The sequence below is a fragment of the Zea mays genome, chromosome 3 (assembly GCF_902167145.1).
Source record: "Zea mays cultivar B73 chromosome 3, Zm-B73-REFERENCE-NAM-5.0, whole genome shotgun sequence".
Lineage (NCBI taxonomy): Eukaryota > Viridiplantae > Streptophyta > Magnoliopsida > Poales > Poaceae > Zea > Zea mays.
In genome coordinates, this window is record NC_050098.1 from 25,318,901 (window position 1) to 25,331,086 (window position 12,186).

A 12,186-nucleotide genomic window follows, 5' to 3' on the forward strand; every position below is an offset into this window, starting at 1 on the left:
ATGATGGAGGCCGGGGACTCGACAACCATGGCCCGATTCGCCACCCGCGTGACTGGGGACGATGACGCCCTTGAGTGCCCTTCCGTTGCCTCCTCATTCATCACGATAAGCCTCCGCAACATCATGCTCGCGTCCCTCGCTCTCCAGCGGAGGTCCATGCCCCACTCATGGAGTTCAACCTCCTTCAACAGGCCACCAGATCGCAGCGATGAGGATGCCCTCTTCCCTGACCACCAGATCGCAGCGATGGAGCCGGATCCGGTCGCCGCTGGGGCATCCTCCTCGCCAGCCAGGTTGGCTCTACATCTGATTTTTTCTTCGTCTTTTTTCCCTGCTGGCTTCCTGCTCTGCGAGAAGAAGCAAGTGACACAGGTGCATGCTTTTGCTTGTTGTCGCAGATGTCCCTGATGGCAAGCTTAAGCAATCGTCAAGTACAAAGACATCCTCCCATGCGAAATTCAATTTGCCCAATCCTAATCTCTTCTATATAGCCTCACAGATCGCAGTGATGGAGCCGGATCCGGTCGCCGCTGGGGCATCCTCCTCGCCGCTGCCTTCACCAGCGCCGGCCACGTCCCCGCCGTGGCAAACGCGAGGTACTGTTTCTTAGTTCTCAGGCTAGGAGTAGGGTTTCTTTATTATTGGGGTGTATCCAGCTGGTGTGGTGTGCGTCTTTGCCTCAAATGACCTGGCGTTTGGTTGAATGGGATTTCTTCCTAAACCTCATAGCACCAGTCGCTTCTCGAGTTCCCTACATGACCGCTGATAGTCGCCTAGAGGGGGGGTGAATAGGGCGAGACTGAAATTTACAAATATAAACACAACTACAAGCCGGGTTAGCGTTAGAAATAAAAACGAGTCCGCGAGAGAGGGTGCAAAACAAATCGCAAGCAAATGAAGAGTGTGACACGCGGATTTGTTTTACCGAGGTTCGGTTCTCGCAAACCTACTCCCCGTTGAGGAGGCCACAAAGGCCGGGTCTCTTTCAACCCTTCCCTCTCTCAAACGGTCCCTCGGACCGAGTGAGCTTCTCTTCTCAAATCACTTGGGAATCAAAACTTCCCGCAAGGACCACCACACAATTGGTGTCTCTTGCCTCGATTACAAGTGAGTGTTTGATCACAAGAAAGAATGCCAAAGAAAAGAAGTGATCCAAGCGCAAGAGCTCAAATGAACACTACAAATCACTCTCTCTAGTCACTAAGGCTTTGTGTGAAGTTGGGAGAGGATTTGATCTCTTTTGGTGTGCTTTGCAATGAATGCTAGCTCTTGTATAGTGGTTGGAAGCTGGAAAACTTGGATGACTTGAATGTGGGGTGGTTGGGGTATTTATAGCCCCAACCACCAAACTAGCCGTTTGGTGCAGGCTGACTGTCGTATGGTGCACCGGACAGTCCGGTGCACACCGGACAGTCCGGTGCCCCACCCACGTCACCAAAACCGTTGGGTTCCGACCGTTGGAGCTCTGTCTTCTGGGCCCGCCTGGATGTCCGGTGGCGCACCGGACATGTACTGTAGAGTGTCTGGTGCGCCAGCATGGGAGTGCCTGACCTCTGCGCGCGCTGGCGCATATTTAATGTACCGCAGGTAGCCGTTGGCGCCAGAAGTAGCCGTTGCTCCGCCATTACACCGGACAGTCCGGTGAATTATAGCGGAGCAGCTGAAGTGAATTCCCGAAGCTGGCGAGTTCCAGAGGCCGCTCTTCCTTGGAGCACCGGACACTGTCCGGTGTACACCGGACAGTCCGGTGAATTATAGCGGAGTTGCCTCTGGAATTTCCCGAAGGCGACGAGTTTGAGTTGGAGTCCTCTGGTGCACCGGACATGTCCGGTGGTGCACCGGACAGTCCGGTGCGCCAGACCAGAGGTGCCTTCGGTTGTCCCTTTGCTCTTTTGTTGAACACAATACTTGGTCTTTTTATTGGCTAAGTGTGAACCTTTGGCACCTGTATAACTTGTACACTAGAGCAAACTAGTTAGTCCAATTATTTGTGTTGGGCAATTCAACCACCAAAATTATTTAGGAACTAGGTGTAAGCCTAATTCCCTTTCAATCTCCCCTTTTTGGTGATTGATGCCAACACAAACCAAAGCAAATAGAGAAGTGCATAATTGAACTAGTTTGCATAATGTAAGTGCAAAGGTTGCTTGGAATTGAGCCAATAAATGTTACTTACTAGATATGCATGGATTGTTTCTTTATTTTTTTAACATTTTGGACCACACTTGCACCACATGTTTTGTTTTTGCAAATTCTTTTTATAAATCCTTTTCAAAGTCCTTTTGCAACATAGTCAAAGGTAGATGAATAAGATTTTTGCAAAGCATTTTCAAGTTTAAAATTTTCTCCCCTTGTTTCAAATGCTTTTCCTTTGACTAAACAAAACTCCCCCTCAAATAAATTCTCCTCTTAGTGTTCAAGAGGGTTTTGAGATATCACGTTTTGAAAATACTACTTGCTCCCCCTTTAGAACACAAAGAGATACCAATTTGAAATTTACCAATTGAAAATCATTAATTTTAAAAATTAGGGTGGTGGTGCGGTCCTTTTGCTTTGGGCCAATATTTTCTCCCCCTTTGGCATGAATCGCCAAAAACGGAATCATTAGAGCCCTTAGAAGTACTTTCTCCTCCTTTGGTCATAAAATAAATGAGTGAAGATTATACCAAAGTTGGAGAGATGATGCGGAGCGACGGCGAAGGATGAGTAGTAGAGTGGAGTGGAAGCCTTTGTCTTCGCCGAAGACTCCAATTCCTTTCAATATACCTATGACTTGGTTTGAAATATACTTGAAAACACATTAGTCATAGCATATATAAAAGAGACATGATCAAAGGTATACTTATGAGCTATGTGTGCAAGTTTAGCAAAAGAAATTCCTAGAATCAAGAATATTGAGCTCATGCCTAAGTTTGGTAAAAGTTTGTTCATCAAGAGGCTTGGTAAAAATATCGGCTAAATGATCTTTAGTGTTAATGTATGCAATCTCGATATCCCCCTTTTGTTGGTGATCCCTATGAAAATGATACCGAATGGCTATGTGTTTAGTGCGGCTATGCTCAACGGGATTATCCGCCATGCGGATTGCACTCTCATTATCACATAGGAGGGGAACTTTGGTTAGTTTGTAACCATAATCCCGCAGGGTTTGCCTCATCCAAAGCAATTGCGCGCAACAATGGCCTGCGGCAATGTACTCGGCTTCGGCAGTAGAAAGAGCGACCGAATTTTGCTTCTTTGAAGCCCAAGACACCAAGGATCTTCCCGAGAACTGGCAAGTCCCCGATGTGCTTTTTCTATTAATCTTACACCCCGCCCAATCGGCATCCGAATAACCAATCAAATCAAATGTGGATCCCCGAGGGTACCAAAGCCCAAACTTAGGAGTATAAGCCAAGTATCTCAAGATTCGTTTTACGGCCGTAAGGTGTGATTCCTTAGGGTCGGCTTGGAATCTTGCACACATGCATACGGAAAGCATAATGTCCGGTCGAGATGCACATAAATAAAGTAATGAACCAATCATCGACCGGTATACCTTTTGATCGACGGATTTACCTCCCGTGTCGAGGTCGAGATGCCCATTTGTTCCCATGGGAGTCTTGATGGGCTTAGCATCCTTCATTCCAAACTTAGTTAGAATGTCTTGAGTGTACTTCGTTTGGCTAATGAAGGTGCCCTCTTGGAGTTGCTTGACTTGGAATCCTAGAAAATACTTCAACTCCCCCATCATAGACATCTCGAATTTCTGTGTCATGATCCTACTAAATTCTTCACATGTAGATTCGTTAGTAGACCCAAATATAATATCATCAACATAAATTTGGCATACAAACAAATCTTTGTCAAGAGTTTTAGTGAATAAAGTAGGATCGGCCTTGCCGACTTTGAAGCCATTTGCAATAAGGAAATCTCTAAGGCATTCATACCATGCTCTTGGGGCTTGCTTGAGCCCATAAAGCGCCTTAGAGAGCCTATAGACATGGTTAGAATACTCACTATCTTCAAAGCCGGGAGGTTGCTCAACATAGACCTCCTCCTTGATTGGTCCATTGAGGAAGACACTCTTCACGTCCATTTGGTAAAGCTTGAAGCCATGGTAAGTAGCATAGGCTAATAATATGCGAATTGACTCAAGCCTAGCTACGGGTGCATAGGTTTCACCAAAATCCAAACCTTCGACTTGTGAATACCCCTTGGCCACGAGTCGAGCTTTGTTCCTTGTCACCACACCATGCTCGTCTTGTTTGTTGCGGAAGACCCACTTGGTTCCTACAACATTTTGGTTAGGACGTGGAACTAAATGCCATACCTCATTCCTAGTGAAGTTGTTGAGCTCCTCTTGCATCGCCACCACCCAATCCGAATCTTGAAGTGCTTCCTCTACCCTATGTGGCTCAATAGGGGAAACAAAAGAGTAATGCTCACAAAAATGTGCAACCCGAGATCTAGTGGTTACCCCCTTATGAATGTCGTCGAGGATGGTGTCGACGGGGTGATCTCGTTGAATTGCTTGGTGGACTCTTGGGTGTGGCGGCCTTGGTTCTTCATCCTTCTTGTCTTCATCATTTGCATCTCCCCCTTGATCATTGCCGTCATCTTGAGGTGGCTCATCATTTTGTTCTTCCTCTTTATCAACTTGAGCCTCGTCCTCATTTTGGGTTGGTGGAGATGGTTGCGTGGAGGAGGATGGTTGATCTTGTGTATGTGGAGGCTCTTCGGATTCCTTAGGACACACATCCCCAATGGACATGTTCCTTAGCGCGATGCACGGAGCCTGTTCTTCACCTATCTCATCAAGATCAACTTGCTCTACTTGAGAGCCGTTAGTCTCATCAAACACAACGTCACAAGAAACTTCAACTTGTCCAGAGGACTTGTTAAAGACTCTATATGCCCTTGTGTTTGAATCATATCCTAGTAAAAAGCCTTCTACAGTCTTAGGAGCAAATTTAGATTTTCTACCTCTTTTAACAAGAATAAAGCATTTGCTACCAAAGACTCTAAAATATGAAATATTGGGCTTTTTACCGGTTAGGAGTTCATAGCATGTCTTCTTGAGGATTCGGTGTAGATATAACCGGTTGATGGCGTAGCAGGCGGTGTTGACCGCCTCGGCCCAAAACCGATCCGGTGTCTTGTACTCATCAAGCATGGTTCTTGCCATGTCCAATAGAGTTCGATTCTTCCTCTCCACTACACCATTTTTTTGTGAGGTGTAGGGAGAAGAGAACTCATGCTTGATGCCCTCCTCCTCAAGGAAGCCTTCTATTTGTGAGTTCTTGAACTCCGTCCCATTGTCGCTTCTAATTTTCTTGATCCTTAAGCCGAACTCATTTTGAGCTCGTCTCAAGAATCCCTTTAAGGTTTCTTGGGTATGAGATTTTTCCTGCAAAAAGAACACCCAAGTGAAGCGAGAATAATCATCCACAATAACTAGACAGTACTTACTCCCGCCGATGCTTATGTAAGCGATCGGGCCGAATAGGTCCATGTGTAGGAGCTCCAGTGGCCTGTCACTAGTCATGATGTTCTTGTGTGGATGATGGGACCCAACTTGCTTTCCTGCTTGGCATGCGCTACAAATCCTGTCTTTCTCAAAATGAACATTTGTTAGTCCTAAAATGTGCTCTCCCTTTAGAAGCTTATGAAGATTCTTCATCCCAACGTGGGCTAGTCGGCGATGCCAGAGCCAACCCATGTTAGTCTTAGCAATTAAGCATGTGTCGAGTTCAGCTCTATCAAAATCTACCAAGTATAGCTGACCCTCTAACACACCCTTAAATGCTATTGAATCATCACTTCTTCTAAAGACAGTGACACCTACATCAGTAAAGAGACAGTTGTAGCCCATTTGACATAATTGAGATACAGAAAGCAAATTGTAATCTAAAGAATCTACAAGAAAAACATTGGAAATAGTATGGTCAGGTGATATAGCAATTTTACCCAATCCTTTGACCAAACCTTGATTTCCATCCCCGAATGTGATAGCTCGTTGGGGATCTTGGTTTTTCTCATATGAGGAGAACATCTTCTTCTCCCCTGTCATGTGATTTGTGCACCCGCTGTCGAGTATCCAACTTGAGCCCCCGGATGCATAAACCTACAAAACAATTTTAGTTCTTGACTTTAGGTACCCAAACGGTTTTGGGTCCTTTGGCATTAGAAACAAGAACTTTGGGTACCCAAACACAAGTCTTGGAGCCCTTGTGTTTGCCCCCAACATACTTGGCAACTACCTTGCCGGATTTGTTAGTCAAAACATAAGATGCATCAAAAGTCTTAAATGAAATGCTATGATCATTTGATGCATTAGGAGTTTTCTTCTTAGGCAACTTGGCACGGGTTGGTTGCCTAGAGCTAGATGCCTCACCCTTATACATAAAGGCATGATTAGGGCCAGAGTGAGACTTCCTAGAATGAGTTCTCCTAATTTTGCTCTCGGGATAACCGGCAGGGTACAAAATGTAACCCTCGTTATCCTGAGGCATGGGAGCCTTGCCCTTAACAAAGTTAGACAAATTTCTAGGAGGGGCACTAAGTTTGACATTGTCTCCCCTTTGGAAGCCAATGCCATCCTTGATGCCAGGGCGTCTCCCATTATAGAGCATACTTCTAGCAAATTTAAACTTTTCATTTTCTAAGTTATGCTCGGCAATTTTAGCATCTAATAATGCTATATGATCATTTTGTTGTTTAATTAAAGCCATGTGATCATGAATAGCATTGATATCAACATCTCTACATCTAGTACAAATAGAAGTGTGCTCAACGGTAGATGTAGAGGGTTTGCAAGATTTTAGTTCTACAACCTTAGCATGCAACATATCATTCTTAGTTCTAAGGTCGGAAATAGTAGTTTTGCAAACATCAAAATCTTTAGCCTTAGCAATCAAATTTTCATTTTGTACTCTAAGGCTAGCAAGAGAATCATTCAATTCCTTAATCTTAGCAAGCAAATCATCATTATCATTTCTAAGATTGGGAATTGAGACATCACAAACATGAGAATCAACCTTAGCAATTAATCTAGCATTTTCATTTCTAAGGTTGTCAATAGTGTCATGGCATGTGCTTAGCTCACTAGATAATTTCTCACATCTTTCTACCTCTAGAGCATAAGCATTCTTAACCTTAACATGTTTCTTGTTTTCTTTAATTAGAAAATCCTCTTGGGAATCCAAAGGTCATCTTTTTCATGAATAGCACTAATCAATTCATTTAACTTTTCCTTTTGTTCCATGTTAAGATTGGCAAAAAGGGTACGCAAGTTATCCTCCTCATCACTAACATTATCATCACTAGAAGACTCATATTTAGTGGAGGATTTGGATTTAACCTTCTTCTTTTTGCCGTCCTTTGCCATGAGGCATTTGTGGCCGACGTTGGGGAAGAGGAGTCCCTTGGTGATGGCGATGTTGGCGGCGTCCTCGTCGGAGGAGGAGTCGGTGGAGCTCTCGTCCGAGTCCCACTCCCGGCAAACATGGGCATCACCGCCCTTCTTCTTGTAGTACCTCTTCTTTTCTCTCCTCTTTCCCTTCTTGTCGTTGTCCCTGTCACTGTCACTTGATAATGGACATTTAGCAATAAAGTGACCGGGCTTACCACATTTGTAGCAAACCTTCTTGGAACAGGATTTGTAATCCTTCCCCTTCCGTTGCTTGAGGATTTGGCGAAAGCTTTTGATGATTAAAGCCATCTCCTCATTGTCGAGCTTGGAGGCGTCAATTGGTTGTCTACTCGGTGTAGACTCCTCCTTCTTCTCCTCCGTCGCCTTGAATGCCACCGGTTGTGCTTCGGACGTGGAGGGTTCATCAAGCTCGTTGATCTTCTTTGAGCCTTTAATCATACATTCAAAGCTCACAAAATTCCCGATTACTTCCTCGGGAGTCATTAGTGTGTATCTAGGATTACCACGAATTAATTGAACTTGAGTGGGGTTAAGGAAAATGAGAGATCTTAGAATAACCTTAACCACCTCGTGGTCATCCCACTTCTTGCTCCCGAGGTTGCGCACTTGGTTCACCAAGGTTTTGAGCCGGTTGTACATATCTTGTGGCTCCTCCCCTTGGCGAAGACGGAAGCGACCGAGCTCCCCCTCGATCGTTTCCCGCTTGGTGATCTTGGTGAGTTCATCACCTTCGTGCGCGGTCTTGAGTAAGTCCCAAATCTCCTTTGCATTCTTCAACCCTTGCACCTTGTTGTATTCCTCCTTACTTAAAGAGGCGAGGAGTATGGTTGTGGCTTGGGAGTTGAAGTGCTCGATTTGGGCCACCTCATCCTCATCATAATTTTCATCCCCTACGAATGGTACCTGTGCACCAAACTCAACAACATCCCATATACTTTTGTGGAGCAAGGTTAGATGAAATCGCATTAAATCACTCCACCTAGCGTAATCTTCACCATCAAAAGTTGGTGGTTTGCCTAATGGGACGGAAAGTAAAGGTGTATGTTTAGAAATGCGAGGGTAGCGTAGGGGAATCTTACTATACTTATTGCGCTCTTGGCGCTTAGAAGTGACAGATGCCGCGTCGGAGCCGGAGGTGGATGTTGATGAGGAATCGGTCTCATAGTAGACCACCTTCCTCATCCTCTTCTTCTTGTCCCCACTCCGATGCGGCTTGTGGGAAGAATATTTCTCCTTCTTCTCTTTGTGGTGAGAAGAGGGTTTCTTCTCCTTCCCTTTGGAGTGTGAAGAAGACTTCTTCCCTTTGGAGGAGTCCTTCTTCTTCTCCTTCCTCTTGGTGCGGGACTCTTCCGATGAAGTGCTCCCATGACTCGTAGTGGGCTTGTCGCCGGTCTCCATCTCCCTCTTGGTGTGATCTCCCGACATCACTTCGAGCGGTTAGGCTCTAATGAAGCACCGGGCTCTGATACCAATTGATAGTCGCCTAGAGGGGGGGTGAATAGGGCAAGACTGAAATTTACAAATATAAACACAACTACAAGCCGGGTTAGCGTTAGAAATAAAAACGAGTCCGCGAGAGAGGGTGCAAAACAAATCGCAAGCAAATGAAGAGTGTGACACGTGGATTTGTTTTACCGAGGTTCGGTTCTCGCAAACCTACTCCCCGTTGAGGAGGCCACAAAGGCCGGGTCTCTTTCAACCCTTCCCTCTCTCAAACGGTCCCTCGGACCGAGTGAGCTTCTCTTCTCAAATCACTTGGGAATCAAAACTTCCCGCAAGGACCACCACACAATTGGTGTCTCTTGCCTCGATTACAAGTGAGTGTTTGATCACAAGAAAGAATGCCAAAGAAAAGAAGTGATCCAAGCGCAAGAGCTCAAATGAACACTACAAATCACTCTCTCTAGTCACTAAGGCTTTGTGTGAAGTTGGGAGAGGATTTGATCTCTTTTGGTGTGCTTTGCAATGAATGCTAGCTCTTGTATAGTGGTTGGAAGCTGGAAAACTTGGATGACTTGAATGTGGGGTGGTTGGGGTATTTATAGCCCCAACCACCAAACTAGCCGTTTGGTGCAGGCTGGCTGTCGTATGGTGCACCGGACAGTCCGGTGCACACCGGACAGTCCGGTGTCCCACCCACGTCACCAAAACCGTTGGGTTCCGACCGTTGGAGCTCTGTCTTCTGGGCCCGCCTGGATGTCCGGTGGCGCACCGAACATGTACTGTAGAGTGTCCGGTGCGCCAGCATGGGCGTGCCTGACCTCTGCGCGCGCTGGCGCGTATTTAATGCGCCGCAGGTAGCCGTTGGCGCCAGAAGTAGCCGTTGCTCCGCCGTTACGCCGGACAGTCCGGTGTACATCGGATAGTCCGGTGAATTATAGCGGAGCAGCTGAAGTGAATTCCCGAAGCTGGCGAGTTCCTGAGGCTGCTCTTCCTTGGAGCACCGGACACTGTCCGGTGTACACCGGACAGTCCGGTGAATTATAGCGGAGTTGCCTCTGGAATTTCCCAAAGGCGACGAGTTTGAGTTGGAGTCCTCTGGTGCACCGGACATGTCCGGTGGTGCACCGGACAGTCCGGTGCGCCAGACCAGAGGTGCCTTCGGTTGTCCCTTTGCTCTTTTGTTGAACACAATACTTGGTCTTTTTATTGGCTAAGTGTGAACCTTTGGCACCTGTATAACTTGTACACTAGAGTAAACTAGTTAGTCCAATTATTTGTGTTGGGCAATTCAACCACCAAAATTATTTAGGAACTAGGTGTAAGCCTAATTCCCTTTCAACCGCTATTGGTAATCATGAAAGGTAATTGATACTTTTAAAATCTTATGTTTGCAGTGTAATCTGAACAGTTGAATTGCATTGTGAAATGCACCATCATTGACCATGGACTTGCATTGTCTGCCTCAGGGATTATGCCGAGTCTGGTTCTGTATATGTGACCCCAGATTCAGGTGGCGAATGTGGAGTTGCATATGAGTCATATTTCCGCATGCCAGCTGTTAGTAAGGATAAGCCATGGTATTCAATTGAGCAAGGGAGCGTTCACTTTGTCGTGATGTCAACTGAGCATAAGTGGTCAGAGATGTCGGAGCAGGTATATAATCAATTGGAACTTTTCATGTATTGTTCAGACTTCGAAATATATGTATTGTTTCTCTGAAAAGTTTATTGTTTGAATAGTACAAATGGATGAATTAAGATTTGTCATCAGTCAATAGATCGAGGACACCGTGGATAATTTTCATTGGGTGAGTTTTGTTACATAAGTATGTTTTCAAGTAGCTTGTCTATGGACAGATCATGCGGACCCAACAAGAGTCCTTTCATTTTATACTTTGTTTCTCTTAAACCTGTAATATGTGCTATTCAGATCCAAGAAACATAATCACCATACTTCAATGAAAATTGCAGGCATAGACCGATGTACTCATCCCATGTCGGAATACCAGTTAATGTAGATCTAACATTTGTAGCCTCCGTTGAGCCACTCTTGCTCAAGGACCAGGTAAGAAATCACGCTTGGAACTCAAACTTAACTACCTCAGGCTGGTATGAAAAGAAATGACCAGCTGACCACAATACACTAACCATAGTAGCATGTTTTGGTTTTTGGTTGAGTAGGTGGATTTGGTTTTCTTTGGCCATGTACACAACTATGAGAGGACTTGTGCAGTATACAAGAATAGATGCAAAGGCAAGCCAAAGAAGGATGCAAGTGGAATTGATACTTATGACAACAGCAAATATACTGCACCCGTTCATGCCACTGTTAGAGCTGGAGGATTTAGCTTGGACAAGTTCCCTAGGATTGTGGTAAGAACTATAGTAACAAGTCTTTTGTAGTCCAAAGCAAGTAGTGCTTGATCTTTAAGATGGTATACATGAGATTTCTTGTAATAATTATTCAATGAACATTCAGATTTGAGATATACTTTTAAGTTCATAACCTTAAATTGATATCCAATACTGTACATGCTCGTTAACAAAATCTTGCCTTGATATCAGTTGAACAAGTGGAGCTTATCAAGAGTTTCAGAATTCGGGTATGCCAGGGTGCATGCCACAAGAGGTGATATGCTGGTTCAGGTCAGTTTTTGTATTTTCTTTCCTTTTCGCAATATTTTCTCTCCTTTCACATGTTTGAATTAGTACTTTGGAGATTGATGTGGGGCATTGAATAACGAAAATACTAGAAAATTCAAAAAGAGGGCCATTTGGGCATTTCACTCTGAACAATTGTTAATCTCTCTTCTTTAGTTTGTAAGCTCAAGTACGATGGAGGTTTTGGACCAATTTAGAATTGTGAAGCCTGATCCGGCAAGGAGGCTACGGAACAAGCCAGTTTAACCATAGCTGTAGTGCATGCAAAAGATGGAGCTGGAGCTACTTGCTTATATTATTGTTATGCTATATAAAAGATGGCGTTGAATTACACATCAGTGTGTTGTCTAAGTTCTATACTTATCTGTGTGGTGTATGGTTCTTTATGACATTTCCACATGATAGTTCTTTCTCCCTCTGTGAAGTATATTGATCCACAAGTGTCATTTTGTAGTTGTAGCTAACAGCCTAACAAGGGCTCCTGAACTTGAGTTACAATTTACAGTTTTGTGAGTTCTAAATTTCTGAAACTACCGGAAGTAAAACCAGCGTTCCAAATAGGGTTCCTGGACTTAAGATATCTCTATCTCTACTACTCCTTAAGGCCTTAGTGTAGTCATCCATAGCATACCGTGGTGCACGGTTCTGCCTGAATACTTTAAGCATGAA

General features: G+C 44.8%; 1 pseudogene; it reads left to right on the plus strand.

Annotated features, from left to right (window-relative positions):
• Positions 1-11,938, plus strand: LOC103651834 (probable inactive purple acid phosphatase 24; annotated as a pseudogene).
• The last annotated feature ends 248 nt before the right edge of the window (positions 11,939-12,186 follow it).